We start from the raw sequence: 9986 nt of genomic DNA, 5'->3' as shown, positions 1-9986 counted from the left end.
AAGTGATATGTCATTTCATCATGGACTCCTTCAAAGCTGTTACTGATGTGAACAGGGACAGACGAAGCTGCGTGAGATGGCTCTTTGTCCAAAAAACATTTTTAACAAAGGAAGAACAAATCAAGCAGCCCTTTTTTAACTTGAGCATCGCAAAAACATGGTAAAAAAACCTAAAATGTATATTTTGGTAGTCTTTAAAAACAAAGTCTTTGTAATATTGTTATTAATATTGACATAATGCTAATCTGTAAGGTATTTTATTCTGTAATTGGTTTTAAAGCAATGTTTTTATGTCTTCCTGTATAATATTGTACATAAATGACAGGGTGAGGGGGTGGAGTTAGTGGGCGGGGCGGGGCGGGTTTACTGAACTGGCTGCATGCCATTGGTTGGTTTGGAAGGGATTGACAACATCTACATGTCAAGTTAGGTCATCTCACGACTTTTACCAGTAAGCATGTGGTGTGTGTGAAAGATGGCTGCTTTGATGTCGTCTACAGATGTTGAGGAAACGACTTCCAGGAGTTTTTTCTGGGATCTTTGTTCTGTTAAACTGCAGTTCTGTCATCACTTCCTTTGGTTTGCTTCTCAAATCCGATCATTTTAACACCCGGATGAGATAAATGTCAGGAAACTTTAGATTGATGGCCTTTGGAAGAATCAGAACTCCCTGCGGAAGTCCGGGGAGCATCGGGTCGGGGGTCGCCTTGACTTCCTCTTTTTGAAAATATTATATACCTATATATTTTTTGCGCGATTCACTTCTTAATGTTTTTGTTTTCTTGTGTTTGTTTAAAAAAAAAAAAAAAAAATTTAAGCGGTGTTCTCCGCCTCGAAAACAAAATGAAGGACATTCACTGAGAAGCAGTTGTAGAAAACGTCACAATCATGTTCTGTCCTCTTCGTACTATTGGAGCTGCATGTGATTTGATCTGAGTGTGTGTGAATGAGTGTGCGCATACATCAAGGCGTAATACGGAACTACTTTTGGCAATGAAGGAGCGTTTCTTTTGCCATCTTTAGGTACTGAAAAAAAAAGCCCTGTTCTATTTTGGCCCATCTGCTCCTCTCGCCCCGCCTTCCTCACTTTTCATATTTAGTTTGAATGAACTTGTGCTCCTCTGGAAGTGACATATTGTTAATGTACATTCGCTGCTTGTGTAGTGGTGAACAGAGGGGTTTGGGCAGGGAATCAGAAATGGAACAGGGTTTCGCTCCCAGTCGGATCTGATCCGGGGCCTCGGTTCAGACGATGCTGGCTGACAGGAAAAGCAAAAAAAAAAGAGAGAAAAGGAACAAATTCAGAGTTTGCAAAAACAAGAAGCCCGTTTGTTCAGCCTTCTTCTGCAGCCTGTTTGATGTTCAGCACAGCAGATCTTCCTGATCCAGCCGGCAGGTCCTCGGTCAGACCGCCTGGGACACGACATAAAAACTACTGCTGGACACCAACACTGTAACTTTTTAATCTACAATAAAGCAATAAGTTATTTTTTACCTTTACAAATGAAAATAGTACTATTATTGGTTATAGCAGACAATGTGTGCATAATTCTGCGGCATTAAGACTTATTTTCAGAAAAAAATGAAATTCTATTTTTCTGTTTTGAGATCTTGTTCCCCTTGTTTGTTGACTTAAATGATGTTTTGTTGTGTTGATCTAAAGAAAAGTGCCGATGCTTTGGATGGAGCCAGCGAGCTCGCGTGATGATTTGGGCTGTCCCCCGCCAAAAGCTTTACAGCATCGCCTCCCCCCCCCCCCCCCCCCCACCTTTTCTTCTTGTTTTATTTTTCTGATAATTTCAATTTTAAAATCCTAATAAATTATTCTGAAACATTGAATCGTGACTGCTTTTTTGAAAACACTTTCATCAGTGAGCCCATTACATTTTTCCCAGTGACATTTATCTATAAACTAAACAAAGCAATTAGAAAAATGCAATAAAGAAAAGCTTTTTGAGGTTTAGCAAAAGATTCAATGACATGGGCGGGCAACACCCATGTCATTGAATGGCAGTGGCGCAGTGGGTAGTGCTGTTGCCTCACAGTAAGAATGTCGCAGGTTTAAATCCATTTTGAGACCTTTCTGTGAGGAGTTTGCATGTTCTCCCCGTGCAGCTATGGAACCCAAAAACCTTCAATATCAAATTAATAGGAAATAAATGAAAAATATTAAATGCATAACTCTATCAAAGGAGCCAAAGTAGTTCCTGGATGTCCTCTTTGGTTCAGATCTGCCTCGGGATCTAATCATCCGTTTCCCATTCACAGGCGAAAGCACCATTGTATATAAAATCGGCAAGAAGAGCGATCCGATGATTCTGTGTGAAGTCAAGTGGGCCTTTTAGAATGTGATTCAGGTGGTTTTGTCACTAAAGGTTCTGAGACAGGAAGGTTTTAGTGCTGTGAACCTGGAGAGAAGGGAAGTAAGACGAACAGGAAACTGGATGATGATGATGATGATGATGTTTGAACAGGCTCAGGTGGTCGGTTCAGACTGTGCGTCACAGAGCCCTGACTCATGCTTACTGCAGATCAAACTGACTGAAGCTTTTATACATTCAGTGATTAAAGGAAGTTTTCCTTTTATGCATTTTTTCCCCTGCATGCTGGGAATCCATGATTTGCAGCGTGTTTCTGTTCGGGGAGGATTTATTTTAACAGTATTCTTTTAGCACTAATGACAATGACCTTTTTAAGAATACACACCTAATCAAGAATGATTACTAATTGTGTTGACAGGAATGCCGCTGTAATTCCTGCTAGCACTCCGATGGCCTGAATCTGGATTATAATATTGTTATATTTGTGTTGTTTCACATCTGCAACGCTAAACATTCTCTGGTGTTTGAAGCGCCTCTAATGAAAACAGGAAATATTATCTACCTTAAAAAGACTGAGGGATTATTTACTGCTGAACATTGAGCTTGTGTCCAAGAATTCCTGCATCAACAGAACTCATGGGTCCATTTTTTTCTCTCTTCTCTCAAATTGGAATATATTTCTATACACTTTGGGTACAAAAAAATACATTGACCCTGCTCTACATCCCATTGGGTCCTTTTGGTCATCACATCAAAGACATTGAGTTGAGGCATAAACCCCCCTCCCTCACTAGTCCGCTTGGAAGCCTCCCAGTACTTTGAACTACAATCTGCTCTGCTTGGGAATGCTCGAGCAGGTCGTAGTTTGATATGTCATAATACCGTGACTAAAAATAGGATTCTGTAATCCGCTGTGCACGCCGTGTGGCCGAGCTGAACCGAACGCATCCACAGCAAAGTGACGATTCTGATCCTGATCCACGTTCCTTCACGCGTATTCACGGGATGAGCTTTATGGATCATTTCTACATAAACAATGTCCTTCTGTTCACAGCAGTGCTCCTCGTGTTAACAAGCTTATTGCCACATTTCAGCATTCATTCTCCAGCAGATGACAAATAATCCTTGACAGTTTGCTTATTCTTTTGTAACCTTGCTCTATTATCTCCCATTAGCTAAAAGAGACTTCTGTTGTGCTTGCAGTGCTGCCGCTTTGAAGTCACTCCAAAGCAAAACTCCAGAGACGAGATGAAAAATGGAATGAGTGCAGGGATTAGGCGAGTTGAAAGCACTTAGTGAGATTATCGGGGGGATCAAGGTAGACTTTATGACAGGAAACATAACGTTTCATCGTCTAAGGAAGCTTCTTTGTGTTTAAGAGTAAAATAAAAATAGGAACTATCCTTTTAATGCGCTTTTAGATGCTACGTAAAGAGATTCTGGTGAACGGCATCTTTTGAATAATGAAACAAACTGTTTTCCAGCATCGCTCACCTGGAGCTGTGCTGCTGTGCTACGAGCTGCACTGTAGAAGCCACGTTTGGAGAGCACTCACGGCTTCATGACTCACATGAAGTGCCCTTAAATAAGCCCCTGAAAGCGACGGCTTCCATTAGCTTCAGATAGAGCCTCCGTGCCCACATATCTCCTGGCACATCCCTCCCAGGGAACAGAAGTGTGTTCTGGATTGAAAAGAAAAAATGAACGAGGAGAACCGTGGGAATGTCGCAGAGCAGGCATGGAAGTATTTGTTCAGGTGTCTGAAATCCCTAAAAGCAGAAGACTGCCAGAACGGACTGACACTTGCTTTGGGATGATCTATTGAAATTTAGGGAACGGCTTAGAGACAGTGGCTCTGAGGAAAAAGCAGGAGGCGGAGCTAGAAGTGGAGGAGATGAAGATGCTGAGGTTCTCCTTGGGAGTGACCAGGTTGGACAGGATTAGAAATGAGACAATAAGAGGGACAGTGAAGGTTAGAGGTTTTTGGAGACAAGGTCAGAGAGACCAAACTTTGATGGTTTGGACATGTCCAGAGGAGAGACGGGGACTATATCGGTAGAAGGATGCTGAGGAGGACGATGCAAAGGACAGGACTAGAGGACGACCCAGGAGAAGATACATGGACGAAGATCTATTAAAATTCTAATTGTGTGATCAGTTGTTGTGACAGCATCCATGCAGTTTAAAGCAGCTATAATCATTACAGCGAGACATGGGAAACTACAGAGGCAAAGTCATTCTTAAAATAAAAAATACAAATTCAGTTATTCTTTTTGAAAATCCGAGATAAGATTGAGTCGAACGGCCGTCCTTATCCAGACCCGCTTCCACGTACAATGATGCCTTTCTGCCAGATGATCAATCCTCTGATCGAGGTTCGTGAACTCTGTCCAAAAGTGTTAGCGACATCCTGCTAACATAGATAACAGACAAAAACAAACACAGAACTCATAACGTCCTGGGCAGAGGCATTTATTACTTGGAAAGATTCCAACTGACAGAGAGATTAACTGAGGAATATTTTATGCTGTAAATTCACTGTGTTCTGCATTTATCATAGAAATAGTATGATGCACTATTTCTAGATATAAACTATTGGAAATGACATGATGGCGTTTGAAAAGTCTTCTGGACACACAATGGTGGGAAAAAAATCAAAAAAACACAATAAAGTGTGGGCAATTCATCATCGGAGGATGTTGTCATTGCACAATCAATCAGTGTAAACTCTTTATTGAAATCCAGAAAGAGGTTTTTACACCTCATGCAGCTTTTCCAGTTCCACTTGGAACGGTTTTGCTTATCATCCTGACATGTGCGTGTGTGTTTCAGCCGGCGGAGCCCTTCCCAGCAGTCGTTGATATCTGCCTCACAGTGGTGTGCGAGGGAAGATTAGCAGCACTGCAGAGCGAATAGCATCAGGCTCGTCTGTGGGAAGCAGAGGAGAAATGGAGATGGAGGGAAATAAACGGAGGGCGTTGCTGTTTAGGTTGCATTAATCTAAGAAGACATGTGAGAAATCTAAAGTCTGAAGAGATCCTTCAGGAAATGAAAATCATAATACTCGACTCAGTGTTTGAATTTACAGACAAAACACATTAAAAAAAATATATATAGCTATGTTATGGTTGAGCTTTTATCTATCGTTAGACGGTCGGAGAATTGGGCCTGGGATCTGTGCAGCAGTCAGTTTCTCTATTATCTTAATCTTCATTCCACAGGTGACTTTAGATTTCCGTCACCAGATAGCAGATAAAAGTGAAGCCAGGTTGACTTCTGGAAGACTTCTGCCCATTTTAGGTCTAGCACAAGTTGCATTTTTGTTTGCTGACATGTAATACCTAATAATAATAATATAATTAATGCTTTGAGATTTTCATCGTAAACAGTACTTCTGTCTTTGCTGCATTCTGTTTGGAGCCTGTATCTGCCAGACCGTGTATACCAGTAATAATATATCCGGCCTGTAGAGGGGGCTGTTCCTTGTTTTCCATTGGATAGCCTTGGTTTTCAGAGTGGTCAGTTTAAGAAAGGAGTAATTAATCAAGTAATTAATTCTAATTAATTAAGCAAAACATTTGTTCCTACAGAAAACATCAGAGTTACAGCAGGTTGACTGGAAATGACAAACAAACACAAACAAACACAAACAAACACAAACAACAGGCTCTTCAGCTCCCTCACTTTGCGTTTGAGAAGTTTGCATTTGTACAACCTCTGACCCGACAGTGGGTAAACGTATTAGAGTCGTCTGATTGCTCCAATAAGCCTCGTTCTTTTGGAAAATAAATGTCAGTTAATGTATTTTTCAATTTGCTGCTTACATCAGAACATTTTGTCTTCTCTCTGTCTGCCGGACTTTATGCAACCAGGTTGTCTAAATTTACCAAAGTCAGCCACAGTAAACATTGAAATTAGATTCTTGTTTAGTCTCCACCCGCAGCTGAAATGACACCGGTCCTGATCTCTTCTGAGAAACGACTGCGCCACACCAGAATTCATCCATGAACTGAATCCTTTAATGAGATTCAAACATTTCTCCCTCTCGCACAGCAGCCATCCATCCTCACGTGCCGAATTCGAATTGCTAGCAGTTCATAGAACAGTTTTAATATCATGATTTAATAAGACAATTTGAAGCTCACCGATAAATAGATTTGACACAGGCCTTACGTAGAGAGCGTGCACTGGAGGAGCTAAAGTTCAAACATTGTTGTCGCCGTTATTTATAGACTTGCGATGATGTCAGTCCACAACCATCTATGAAAGTCCTCCCAAACGGGGTTTTGGGACTATCCCTTCATGGAGCACTAACAAAAACCAGATTGTGCATCGTCAACAGAACGGGAGAAACTGGAGCAGCATCGGGATGGGAGGGCCAAGCAGCAGCAACAATGAGGCTGGGACAGGAGCTTATACCAGCTCGCTTTGTCCCGGGGGTGCAGCTTCCAAGTCCCTCGCGTGAGCCTTAATTTGTGTTCCTCTCTTTAGCGCTCAACATGACGCCCTCGACTACCGAACAGTTGAAATCATCTTTTTGGTTTTCCTCTGCAGTGCAAGCAGGATATCATTGTTTATGTCCGACAGGCAGCCTTGCTACACACACACACACACACACACACACACACACCCCTCTTGTCTGCAGCAGCAGCCCTGTGTAATTATACCCAACCCCACTCCCTTCTCCCCTATGCTTGATATCACTGTTGACATCCACTAACACAAGCCCTCCTCTCTCTGTCTCTCTGTCTCTCTCTCTCTCTCTCTCTCTCTCTCTCCCCCCCCCTCTCTCTCTCTCACACACACGTTGTGTATCAGCTATTGGAGAGCTCTTTCACAATCATGTGTGCGGGGTGCAGCGGAGCAGATGGAAAAGGATTGGGAGAGAGGCAGACAGAGACACAGATGAGGAAGAGGAGAAGAGCGTGTTAGACAGCCGAAGAGGAAACTGTTATCCACGAGACGGCGGAGGGAGGAAGCCTGATCCAAACGGTGGGTAAGCGGACCACTGAGACTTTCCCCTTGCACGTGTCAGCACTCTAAATGTGTTTGATGTTTGAACACAGGACTGGAGACAAGCTGAGGCTCTTCCACGGTGACACAAAAATGAAATCTCTGGTTGTAATTGCTGCAACCCCCCCGACTCTCGGGAGAAGTTTGGAATTTTTGGTGATGAATTATAGCCCTCCTTAATATTCCTGGGAGAGAAAAGGCAAAGCCCACACTCCACCTGAGGGTGCACGGCTGCAGCAAAAGCTCGATCAAACGTTCTGTGACTTTGTGAAGCCCACATGTCATATTCTGGGGGCAGTTCGGTTTCCTCTCGCAGTTTTAAGGGTCTGACTTGAGGCAGGATTGCATGAGCACGATCAGACTGATTGATAACAGGCGCCGTGGTGTCGTCCCTTGCATGCAGATGTTGGAGTTTTTTTTTTTATTTCTTTCAGTAAAGCCTTCCGGGGGGGGGGGGGGACTTGTGATAGTTACAGGATGTTTTTGCCTTTGTGTGGGACAATAGCGTGAGAATGAGCGACACTTTATACACGATAAAAACCTATCTCTGGATTCTAACTGTACCAAAACACTGAAGCGTAATCGGTACTGTTCCAATGCTTGAATGTTTTCGTGTCTTCAAAATGACGAGACTTAAATAGCACGCTCCCGTGAAACAATATTCACCCGCTGTAGCCTCATTTACAACCAGGGGTGCACGTAACTTTGTCAGAGAATTGCTCACGTGCGTGACAGGAGACGGTGTTTGGTACTCACCCCAGCTGCAGCAAGGTCTCAAGTACCGTCTGCTTCCCTGTCCTCAGGGCCAGACGCTGGTTGCCGTTTCTTTGTTGCTGCTCGATGGCTGTTGTTTTCTCGACATCTTGCACAACAGTAGGTTTCCAGATGTGACTGTGGTGTTTCCAAGCAAACTGTCATGCGTGCCTGCGTACCAGTTATGTGCACCGCTGCTTATAACCACTCACATCAACAGCAGCCACTCCAGTGTAAGCTTATAGATAATGGGGGGGGGGGGGATTGAGGTCAATTTGAAGGAATACAAAGAAAAGGTGTGTACGGTGTGTGTGGTCATCGTACACGTGTGGAAGATGATTGGATAAAGTATGTGAAACGAAAGCATTGGAGCATCTGATCCGACACAGAAGTGAAGCTTTAGTGAATCAAATACCACAATGCAATGCACAGTCGCACTCTCGGTGTGTATCTGAAGCCTTGGACCGGGCCAGGAAAAACCGAGAGGGGATTAAGAGGAATCCATTATCACACACGATCAGTGGGTGTTTCAGGAATTGGCTTTGGGATGGAAACAGACAGGCTGATATGATCAGTTAAAAAGCAGTGCTGTCTGACAGTTGTGGTAATAGAGAGGCGAATCAAGAGGAGCGTCTTTAAAGAGGAAAACCAACATTTCAATGTGCGGAAATACTAACAGCAGCCAAATGGTAGATGTATAAAATAACAACAGTGGATTCAGTGCTCGTAACACGCAGCTCATATCTGGATTGACGCTTAATTCGCTCAGTCGTAATAACTCGACTCAACATAATTCAATTAAGGATGTGGAAGAAAGATTCTAAAGTGGGAATGTGACACAAAATAGCCACGGAGTTCGCTAATAATTACCCGCTTTAGTGCTTTCCTGGTAAGAACTTCAAAACAAATTAGAATCAAATCAGATCATCAATCATTCTCTGCTTGTGTTCACTTCTTTGTTCTATTTGTCCCTTTCTTGCAGACGCTGGGAGTTATGCACGCTACAGTGGAACCAACTTTTCCAGGAAATATTGCAAGGCTGATGCTGAAGAAGCCAAAAGAAAAAGCTTAATGGAGTAGACGTTCATCTCAGTAACGAGAGGCACCGGTCGACTGCCAAGTAAACAGCCTTGTTTTTCCAATCACGCCATACATTTCTTTATCGCTGATCAAAATGAACGGGACTTGTTAAATTCACCTGTGGCGATGACAAGTCATCATCCTACGTATCCGGATCATTAAGTCTTAAATCAAGTGGCTGGAATTCGTTCTCACACGTCCCCCAACAAGGAAGCGAGGACTCCATGGAACCAACGTAACTTCTGCTCTTTAAATTGATCAACACAGCGATCCAGTCTTCACTATGGACTCTGAACCGAGCATGACGGGACTGTCCACGGCCGCGTTGGTGGCCATCGGCTGCAACACATTCGTTGCAGTCCTCCTCTTTCTTCTCTGTTTAATCATCTACCAGGCCTGCAGGGTCCCCTCCAGCCCAGAGAAGCTGCCTGTGTTGGTTCAGAGAGAAGGAGAAACCCAGCAGATGAACGAACACAAGTACCTGCTGACCTCCTGACTTTAGATGTAGCAATGGCTGATGGCCTCACTGCGAGAGGGAACTGACTGCAAGCAATAATCAGGCTCGTCCGATATGTTTTTAGAGTCGGCTTCCGATTTTGAATTTTAATCACCCGTTGACATCATCCTTGCAGGATGGCTGCAGATACCAGGACCACATAAATGGATTTAGGTCCAACAGACGCAGGGAGGATGGCGTGTTCAGTGCACAGAGAGCAGCTGGACTGTTGCTGGATGTTTCTAAATATATACGTCGATTCCATACTCCTGAGGAAAAAAGAGAAAACTAGCCTATTTCCAAGAATAGGGACTTCAGCCTGT

The sequence above is a fragment of the Brachionichthys hirsutus genome, chromosome 8 (genome assembly GCF_040956055.1).
Source record: "Brachionichthys hirsutus isolate HB-005 chromosome 8, CSIRO-AGI_Bhir_v1, whole genome shotgun sequence".
Lineage (NCBI taxonomy): Eukaryota > Metazoa > Chordata > Actinopteri > Lophiiformes > Brachionichthyidae > Brachionichthys > Brachionichthys hirsutus.
Note: the sequence above shows the minus strand (reverse complement) of the source record.